Genomic DNA, 9,793 nt, shown 5'->3' on the forward strand with positions numbered 1-9,793 from the left:
AGTTTTTGTCTGGAACAGGATTGGGATAGATGCTTGTTATAGCACATATTTTAAAAGTGTATTATACAATTATCAGAGATGTGTTGTTGAACAAGACATGACCCCATCCTCAAAGAGTTCGCTGTTTAGTAGAACGAGAGACAGGGAAGCAGAGGTAAGTGACTTCATGGTGCTAGGAACGTACAACAGAGAGCATCTGGCCTGAACTCGGGGCTCAGGAAAGGGTTCCTACAGGAAATGACATTTAGCTGAGACTTGTACAATAAATATGAGTTAGCCTAGTGAATAATAGTATTTTTCTTTAATCTTCTTGTGGAAAGGTAAATAATTAAACTATGTGATGCTATAAATATATTTTATAAATCTTTTCTTAAAAAAAAAAGAGACAATCACAGCTTTTAATGCCCTATAAACATTCGATTTCTTTTTATGAGCAAGATGTAAACATAGTTGATTCCAAAATCGAGAACTTTACATATATTTGCAGCACAAATTGTACTTCTCGTTCAAAATAGAAAGTTGCCTTAGGCATCTTGGGCTGCTATAACAAATACTGTACATACTGGGTGCCTTAAATAACAGACGTTTGCTTGTCACAGTTCTGGAGGGTGGAAGCCCAAGACTAGGGTGCCAGTGTGGGTGCGCTCTTGGTGAAGGCCCTCTTCCTGGCTTGCTGTGTCCTCACATGGTGGAGACAGAGAGCTCTAATCTTCTCAATCACCAGTCTCATCATGGGGGCTTCACTCTCCTGTTCTTGCTTAAAACATAATCACCTCCCAAAGGGCCAACCTCCAAAAGACCATCACCTCGGGGATTAGTGCTTCAACATTAGATTTGGGGAGGACACACACATTTAGTACATGGTGATATTTTAGTGTGGTTATCCTTATATTTTATTTTTCCTATGTGAGAAATAGATGTTCTCTTTTATCCCATGGTTCCCTAGGAATAACCCAAAGTCATCAAGAACAAAACAAGAAATTTTAAGCCTAATAACCATAATAAACTAAAAAGCAGATTCTTTGAACCCCTTTGAAAGTTCCTACATAAAATTAAAACCGATTGCTTTTTAATGACAAATTAGAGGTAACACAATTATTTTCTATTTCTGCACAAGATATTTCTGCAATGTATCCAGTGGTTATTTTGAAAGGATAACATCCATAATTAAACATTTTATTCTTATCTTATATTTATGTTGGAAGATTATATTGCATTTTTCAATGCTAGTGTGCTAAAACATGATCTATCAAAATTGTTGGCTGTCATCAACCTTGCCTCTCTCTCCTTCCCATCATACAGTGCTTCACGGGCTAAAGCCCAACCTAGATCAACCTTTTCACCTGCAAATTGGTGAAAATATTATTACCACCAGATTGGCTATCAACACTTTATTCATGGGCACTCTCAGTAACCCTAAGTTTCCCTACAAAGTTTATTATTTTCCTCTGTTATGGCTATTTTAAATCTCCCCTCTGCCTAAGCAACCCATAATCCCTTCCCGTCCCATTCTCAGCTGATGACCTTACCTCATTTTTCATCGAAGTAACAGAAAAATGGCAGAAAAAAACCTCATAATCATAGATGCAGGTGTGAGAAAAAACTTATTTTTCTATAACTGAAGGACTTTTCATGCTGGTACTGGCAGTGCTGCTGTCAGACAGCCTCCTGTGGTCAGCTCTCTTTAGGAAAGTGACTCAGCTGAAAAGAGCTGTCTTTTCATACTCCCTTTCTAGGAAAATGACTGGTCATTGGGAGCATCTGACGGTCCAGCCCCACTTATCTCCTTGGAACAAGTTTGAAGGGCCATTCCAGGCTTAAAGATAGCCCATCCATTCCCTTTACCCAATCTATAGGTGTTGGTTCCAAGGGCACGCCCTAATAATCTTCCTACATGAAGATCACTGTTTTTTAATCTGCTTCCAGGAAACCCAATCAGAGTTGGGTTGTTTTTGAGGTATTAAAGAGGAAGAGACTCTAGTTCCCTAATTCGCTGAAACCCTATCACCATGGCTACACCATGGCATTTATATATTTCTAAATAAGGGAAGCATTGTCTCCATGCTGGCATCAAGGAACTAGTTTCCTCCTAGCTTCCTGCTACATCACTATTACACATGACATTCATGTCCATAGAAGAAGATGGTTGCTCCACATCCAGGCATCACTTTCATGTTCTAGGTGAGAAGAAGAGGAGTGGAGAGTGAAGAGAAAAAGGCAAAAGAGCATGTTTTTCAAAAGTTTTAAAGAAGTCCTACCTAGTAATTTATAATTGTTTTTTTAATGGCCAGAAAGAGTCACTTTGCCATCCTTAGCTTCATGGAAGACTAGGCAGATATTTTTAACTGAGTACATTGTTGCTCTGAATTAAATCAGATTTCTGTCAGTTAAGAGTAAGGCAGAATGAGGTTACTGGACAAGCAACTAATGGTGTTCTTCTTCCCTCATAGGATCAGAACTCCCAAAGGGCAGATACTTTATCTGTCTTCTCCACCTCCATATCCACAATGTCTAGAATAATGCCTGGCCTATGATAATAAACCGGTAGTTGACGAATGAATGATTGAATCACTTTTACTTTGATTAGAATGTATTTTCTATTACCACACCTTGATGAAAATATAATGATCAGAAGAATGTGTGGTTTGACAAGAGAAGAAAAGCAGAATAGCTTAAACAGAAATTAAATTTAAAAATTTCCTTGCAGAAATGAAAATACTAAGATTAAGTAATTTAATTTTCCTTTGTTGTTTTTAAATGAAAAGCATATCAAGATGTCAAATTAAAAACAGACAGTATACAAAGCCTTCAAGCAACTTATGAGGAGCCAGGATTATTTGACCTTGTATTCCTGGCACTGGCATAAGAGGGATCCCATGAACGTTTGTGGTGAGCATTGATAGAAGTGAGTGCTTAAGGAATAAAACAGAAGTAGTCTGGCAATTCTCACGTTTTTATGGAAAATAATCTCTCAAATATTTGAGAGAACGCATGTACAGTTTAGTCTTATAAATTTTAATATTAACATGGATATAGTCCTAAGAATATAGGGAATGGATGGCAAGTTATTAAAATAACTTTTTATTAATAGAATATTTTAAAATTTGAATAGGAATGTATTTTTATAAAAACTATTAAGATTTCTTCAAACTTATTGCATCTTATTCTGGTGATATAAAAACCAGAGTTAGGAAAAGGGAAAAATGAGGACAGCGAATTAGGGAACTAGAGTCTCTTTCTCTTTCTTTCTCTTTAATACCTCAAAAACAATTTTGACAAGAAATACAAACATTGAGAAAATCAGATTTATAACATCATTGATAATTCATCAAAATGCAACTTTGCAACTTATAAATCCTTTAACTGGGTTTGTGCTTAGAAAAAATTGAAAGAGACATGGGGAAACTTGAAAATATTTTATACCAAACAATGCACTTAGTTTAACTTTAAAAACATTCTAGTGAATGCTTTTAATTAAAAAACTCTATATATTTCAGTGAGAATTAAAATTTTCATTTATTAAATAATTGAAACATCATTCATCAAAATACAGCTTTAAGATTTAGTTCCCATCCAAAGAGAATTCCATTTTATAAGCAGTTTACGTTGAATAATAGGTTATTTAATCTACATTTTGGGAGCTTAAACCTAGAAGGCTTTTTTTGATCAGGTTTAAATTTTGAAACCACAAAATTAATGTGTGTTAACAACTTTGGGAAATGTCTGCTTTTCCTGTTAATAACTTTCTAAAGTTGTACTTGAAAGCAGATGCCCAAGGTATTCAAAACAGCTACATAATGTATTTAAAGTCATGAACCTTAGACACATATGCAGCTCCACTTCAAACCGTGGGCCTGAAAGGTGTAGATTCAGAAGTCCTCGCTTGCCCACACATGTGCAAAGGGCTGGTGGGCTGGACTTCCAGAAATATATTGGCACGAAGACCCAAGGCACATCATGTGTGAAGGAAAAAGGACTCTGTGAACCAAGACTTCTAAGACCCCTCAGCCTCTGTGAAACCAGGGACATCCTTTTATCCTCTGTGCTTCTGGCCAACGAATGGCTATAGATCAGAGGTTCCCATACACCCTCCTTGGGTTTGATTCATTTGGGAGAGAGCTAGCAGGACTGGGGAAATCAGTTTGCTCATTAGATTACCAGCTCTTACAAACAATATTAAAATATATGATTCAATAGCCAGATGAAGAGTGCATACATTGGACAAGGCATATTCTCCAAGTGTGCCACTCTCCCTCAGATCTCCCCACCTTCACCCTGGAAGCTCTCCAAATCTGTCCTTTAAGGTTTTTTGTTTTGTTTGTTTGTTTGTTTGTTTTGTGAGGCTTCATTATTTAGTCACAAGTGATTAAATTATTGGCCATTAGCAATAAATTCATCCTCCAGCCCCTCCCTGCTCCCTGGAGGTCAGATGGGAGATTGAAAATTCTACCCCTCCAATCACTTGGCACTCAGCCCTCATTCTTAGAAGATTTAGGGGCTTTCCAAAAGTCATCTCATTAACATAACAAAAGACATCCATTGTTCTCCTCATTCAGGAAATTCAGTTTTAGGAGCTCTGTGCCAGACACTGGGACAAAGACCAAATACATATTCTTATAATTAATCACAATGTCACAAACACAATAAAAGTGGTTACAATGGCAAATTTATGATTAAATGGTATGTTTTATCCCAATAAGAAATTAAGTATAAAACTACTACATGCAATAACATGGGTAAATCTCAAAAACTTCCTGTGAGTCAAAGGAACAAGGATAGAGAGTACATTGTATGATTCTATTTGTACATCTACTAATGCAAAACTTGGTGATAGAAACCAAATAAGTGGTTGCCTGGTGCTGAGGTGGGTGGCGGCAGGGGTTAGTAACATTTTGGGGATAATGGAATTGGTCTAATACATTACTATATAAATGCCAGACTATATGCCAGACTACATAAATGTACTAAACTTTACCAAAATGCACAATTAAAGTAGGTGAATTTTATGATATGTAAATTATACCTCAATTGAACTGAAAACAATTCTTTGGCTTCCCACCTATTCTGTTAGCATGGCAAATGAACACTGATTAAGCCACTTTCCAGACTATATGACTTTCTCAAGATAGTCTTTGGTTCTAAATAATATATTAGTAAGGACGGAATATAATTGTCCATTTTCTGAGGGATAATTGGGGTGAGAGGGAACCTTTCTTTTTATTTGGTCGTATACTTTAGTTTCTACTGTCTAGTGTTTCTACACATGCTAATTAGGCAGTGGGGGATTTTAGGTTTGTCTCCCCCTTGCCCGCCCCCACCGCCAGATACAAGAAAAACGTAATTTAAATGATGCTTTACCTTAACTGAGTTGCTTAAATTTTCAAATTAAATTTTTTTCTCTTACATTCCTAATTTAATAAGTAATATTCCTTCCCAAGTGTTTTGATTTTGTTTTGGGGATGCAACAAAATTATACTCAGAGACTGATTCTGTATTTGCCAGCAATTTATTTAGCACAGGTTCACTGTGGGAATTATAATAATTTCACAAGATAATAGCATATGGGATGTTATCTCTTCTTAATAAGCCAAACAAAGAAATAACATACTCCAAACAAATGATAGCTTAATCATGCTATTCTTCTAGGAAAGGGGAAGTGAAGGAATAAATTCCAAATTTAATACGAGATGTACCCCTGTATAGTGGGGAAGCCCTCAGGAGAGCAGGCCCTCAGGAAGGTCTGTGTTCAACCAAGCGCTGGTTTCCAGCTGCCTGCAAAAGTGAAATTTCCCGTTGCTATAGCACGTTGCCTGGGAACAAGAAGTCAGGGTTGGTGGGTGGGCAGATCTCTTTCACTGAGTCTTTGGGTGGCTCATCACCAATGTCTATTGTCAATGCCCCCAGGGTTTTTAGAAAATTGTTAGGTTAGCGAAGAGTCACCTGGTACAAACTGCAACTCCCAAATAGTCCCCACAAATGCTCAATATTTACAGTCTAGATGCCCTTTGCCATAGTTGTTTCTCCACAACGTTCTTATTGTTAGGCCCCTAGCAGGGCCCCTCCGCAGCTGGGCAGCTGACTACTTTACAAAGACAACAAACGTAGAAGGATGGCATCCTGGCAAGACTTACTTCATCCATATATCGAAGCAACATTGTTTGGGTCCTAAAAAGTGGATTAAAACGTCACTTAGGTCATAAGCAAGCGGATTTGAAATCATATGAAACCGATACCCAACACCCCAGCGGCTAACAGGACAATATGAGAAGATAAAGGTTCACATTTCGATCTAGGTTAAATTGTGAAAGGTGATTGGTTTTCTGCTCTTCTTGACACCCTCCTATCATCTCACTGCCCTTGTCTTTCTAGACTGTTAGCATCAAAACCTACCTGTCTTGTTCTCACATTTCATCAGTACTGTAAGTAGACTGCTAAATTGACTTTAGAAACTAAACCTGGTTAATAGTCTGTTCCAGAGAAACAGTTATACTTTAACCCGTCATCTGAAAGAACTTAAGGGGAGATTCCAATGGGGGAGGGGGGAGGGGGAGGGTTTCAAATCTACCTGTGATGCAGACATTTCTCAAGAAGCAGGTTTTTGAACATTCTCCTAAAGCAAAAGGGAATGGCTGTCCACTTAGAGACAGACAACTAAGGCAGTAAGGGAGGCCCACAGCACTCACTGCTATACAGGGCTGTTCGCCTTGGGAGAAATCTAATACCCATGAGCTATTTTAATTCCTTTGTTCAGCTGTTCAGGATGCCATTGTAAAGTGTTAGTATAGTTTTCTTTTCCTATAGGTATTTCTCTTCTCATTCATACCCTGCAGAGGGAACTCCAAGACCATAAGGAAGCAGAAATCAAGTCTCAAAGAAATCTTCAGCCCAAGTGTCAGACCCAGAGGTCTGGATTTGTCTTTTCTAGTCAATCCCAACGTGCCCTCCTCCCTCCCTACCCACCACACAAGCCACAGTGTAATACTGGGACCAGAAGGGAAAGATAAGGGACAACTGGGGAAGCAAAAGGGAGCTATGCAGGGACTGATTTCTCAATGACAGCAGTCTCTTAAAATTTCATCAGAACCTCTGTTCTATTGGTCTGAGCCAGAGACAAATTTCTCAAAAGGCTAATGAAGCCTGTTTCAGGCCCCACCCCAGCACAGCCCTTGGCAAGTTCTAGAAACTGCCAAAGTACTCACATGGTCACATGTTTTTGTGGTGAGTAAGTTCTCAGAGTGACTTTTGGACCATTCTACACGCCTTAAAATATAACAAGCCAAAGTGTTAAGATTGATAATACTTAAAAAAATCACTAGGGAAAATGACAGTCACTTCTAGAGAAAAATGAGCAAAGGACATAACTGAGACACTTGAAGAGAAGCTGTTGGATGTTTAACAATAGCGAAAAAAGTGACCTCCCGTTCACTCTGTCTTGCCTGCTATCACACTTCCCTTTCAGTAACATGGTGTTGAGTGGCTGTGGGTATTTTTAGGACAAAGCTGAGGGAAAGCTTTTGGGAGAAGTACATTTGTATTGGATTTTGTTGGGATACAGGGTTTACAATCAACTCTGAGTATAGTCACATAATCGCTAGCTGTGCTAGTGTAGTAATGGCTTCAGGATTCCTCCTACTGCTTGCAACATCATCTCCTCTTGGGTCATGACAAGGGGACAATCGTTGCATGACCTTGTGGCATAAAATGTGAACACTGAGAAAGAAGACACCTACTAAGAAGGGATTCTGGTGGCTAAATGGGCTAAAATAAAATAAAAACAACAAAAACAAAACAAAATAGAGCCTAGCAGCCATTTCTGCACAGGGCCCTCTCATACAAACTGCACTTCGGGAAGAAGGCTGCACGGAACTGCCTGCCTGCACTGTGTTCTGCCATTGAGCCAGCCCTTATAAAGGAGTTCCTGGAATCCTATTTCAACCCATAGGACTGAGGCTTTCCCTATCCAATTGGAGCTGCACAGCTCAGACCACTCAGAGTGGCTCTATTTTGTCCTATCAAGACAGTGCCTTTTGGACCAATCAAACTGTAAGGATTTGGAGTCCTCATTTACATGAAGACAGGCCAATCAGGGAGCAGAGGCAGGGACTTCTATCCATATAAACCAGCTTTCTAACTCTGGGGGCACACTTTTCCTTTCACTGAAGACTGTGCTTCCCTAGCTGAGCGGAAACACCAGAGGTGTCTAGCTAGAACAGCACAGACCCGAGATGACTGGCACAGAGTGAAGGAAACCAAAGCAGAGAGAGACAGTCCAGCGCAGCACATAGCAGACAGGCAAGGAGCAGAGCAGAGCAGACCATTGAGGAGAGGAGCAGAGCTGTCTAGCAGGAGAGGGACCCGGCCCCAGGGCTGCCTCACAGCTGTGCTGTTTTCACAGCTGAGCTGAATCACTATTGAGCTGTTTTACACAGAATAAAGTGTCCTTCTTCACTGCACCACACATTGGGGGTTCCTGTTGGCACTGAATTGGCACCAATAACCATTCGTTGGCAACCTTGTGCCACAGGGCCCATACCTACATCCTGCAGGTAGTAAGAAACCCTGTAGGGAAGCCTGTTGTATAAAATTGTGTCAGTGCTGCCTTTGATTCTCACTTAATGCCTGACCAAATTGGAGTTCTTACCTGTCATGAATATTCTTGATAATGCAATGCATAGAAGAAAAGCCTGCAGAGTTTTTTCTTTTATGATAGGAATTATATAAACTAGAATTTATCAAAATTCTTGCAGTAGTAGAGGAGAAACCTATAGCTGTACTACAAAGAGTCAGGGTGTCTGTGTGTGATGTCAAATAATTTTTGTATCTCAGATACCAAAAAACACTTTTCAATCATTCATGTTAGAGAGGGCTGAATTATCTATTTTATGTACAGAAAGAAAAGTATTACAAAATTGTAGTCACATGAAGAGGTGATTAAAGGTTATGCAACTAACATATGTAAGAAATATAATATCATGGAGAACAGCATGGAGTTTCCTCAAAAAACTAAAAATGGAACTCCCATTTGACCATGTGATCCCACTTCTAGGAATATATCCCAAGAAACTAGAAACACCAATTAGAAAGGATATAGGTACCCCTATGTTCATAGCAGCACAATATACCATAGCTAAGATTTGGAAACAGCCTAAGTGCCCATCAGTAGATGAGTGGATTAAAAAACGGTGGTATATCTACACAATGGAATACTATGCTGTGGTAAAAAAAGAAGGAGTTCTTACTATTTGCAACAGCATGAATGGAACTGGAGAGCATTATGCTAAGTGAAATAAGCCATTCAGAGAAAGATAAATATCACATGATCTCACTCATTTATTGAATATAATGAACAACATAAACTGATGAACAAAAGCAGATCCAGAGACAGAGAAGCATCGTTCAGACCGTCAAACCTCAGAGGGAAGGTAGGGGAGGGTAGGGGTAAGGGGGAGAGATCAACCAAAGGACTTATATGCAAGCATATAGGCCTAACCAATGGACACAGACAATAGGGAGGTGAGGGCATGAGTGGGGGGTGGGGGGAGTAACGTGGGGATAAGGACACATATGTAATAACTTAATCAATAAAGAAATTTTAAAAAAAGAAATATAATATCATGGTGGTATTTCAGGTGGTGAATTCATAAAAATATTGTGTAAATTCTCTGGATGTTATGTTTATGGAATTACCAGTATATTAGCCAGGGTTAGCTAGAGAAATAGAACCAATATGCCATATGCCCCACACACACACACACACACACACACACACACACACACACACACACATATATAT

Source organism: Myotis brandtii, unplaced genomic scaffold (assembly GCF_000412655.1).
Source record: "Myotis brandtii unplaced genomic scaffold, ASM41265v1 scaffold847, whole genome shotgun sequence".
Taxonomy (NCBI): Eukaryota; Metazoa; Chordata; class Mammalia; order Chiroptera; family Vespertilionidae; genus Myotis; species Myotis brandtii.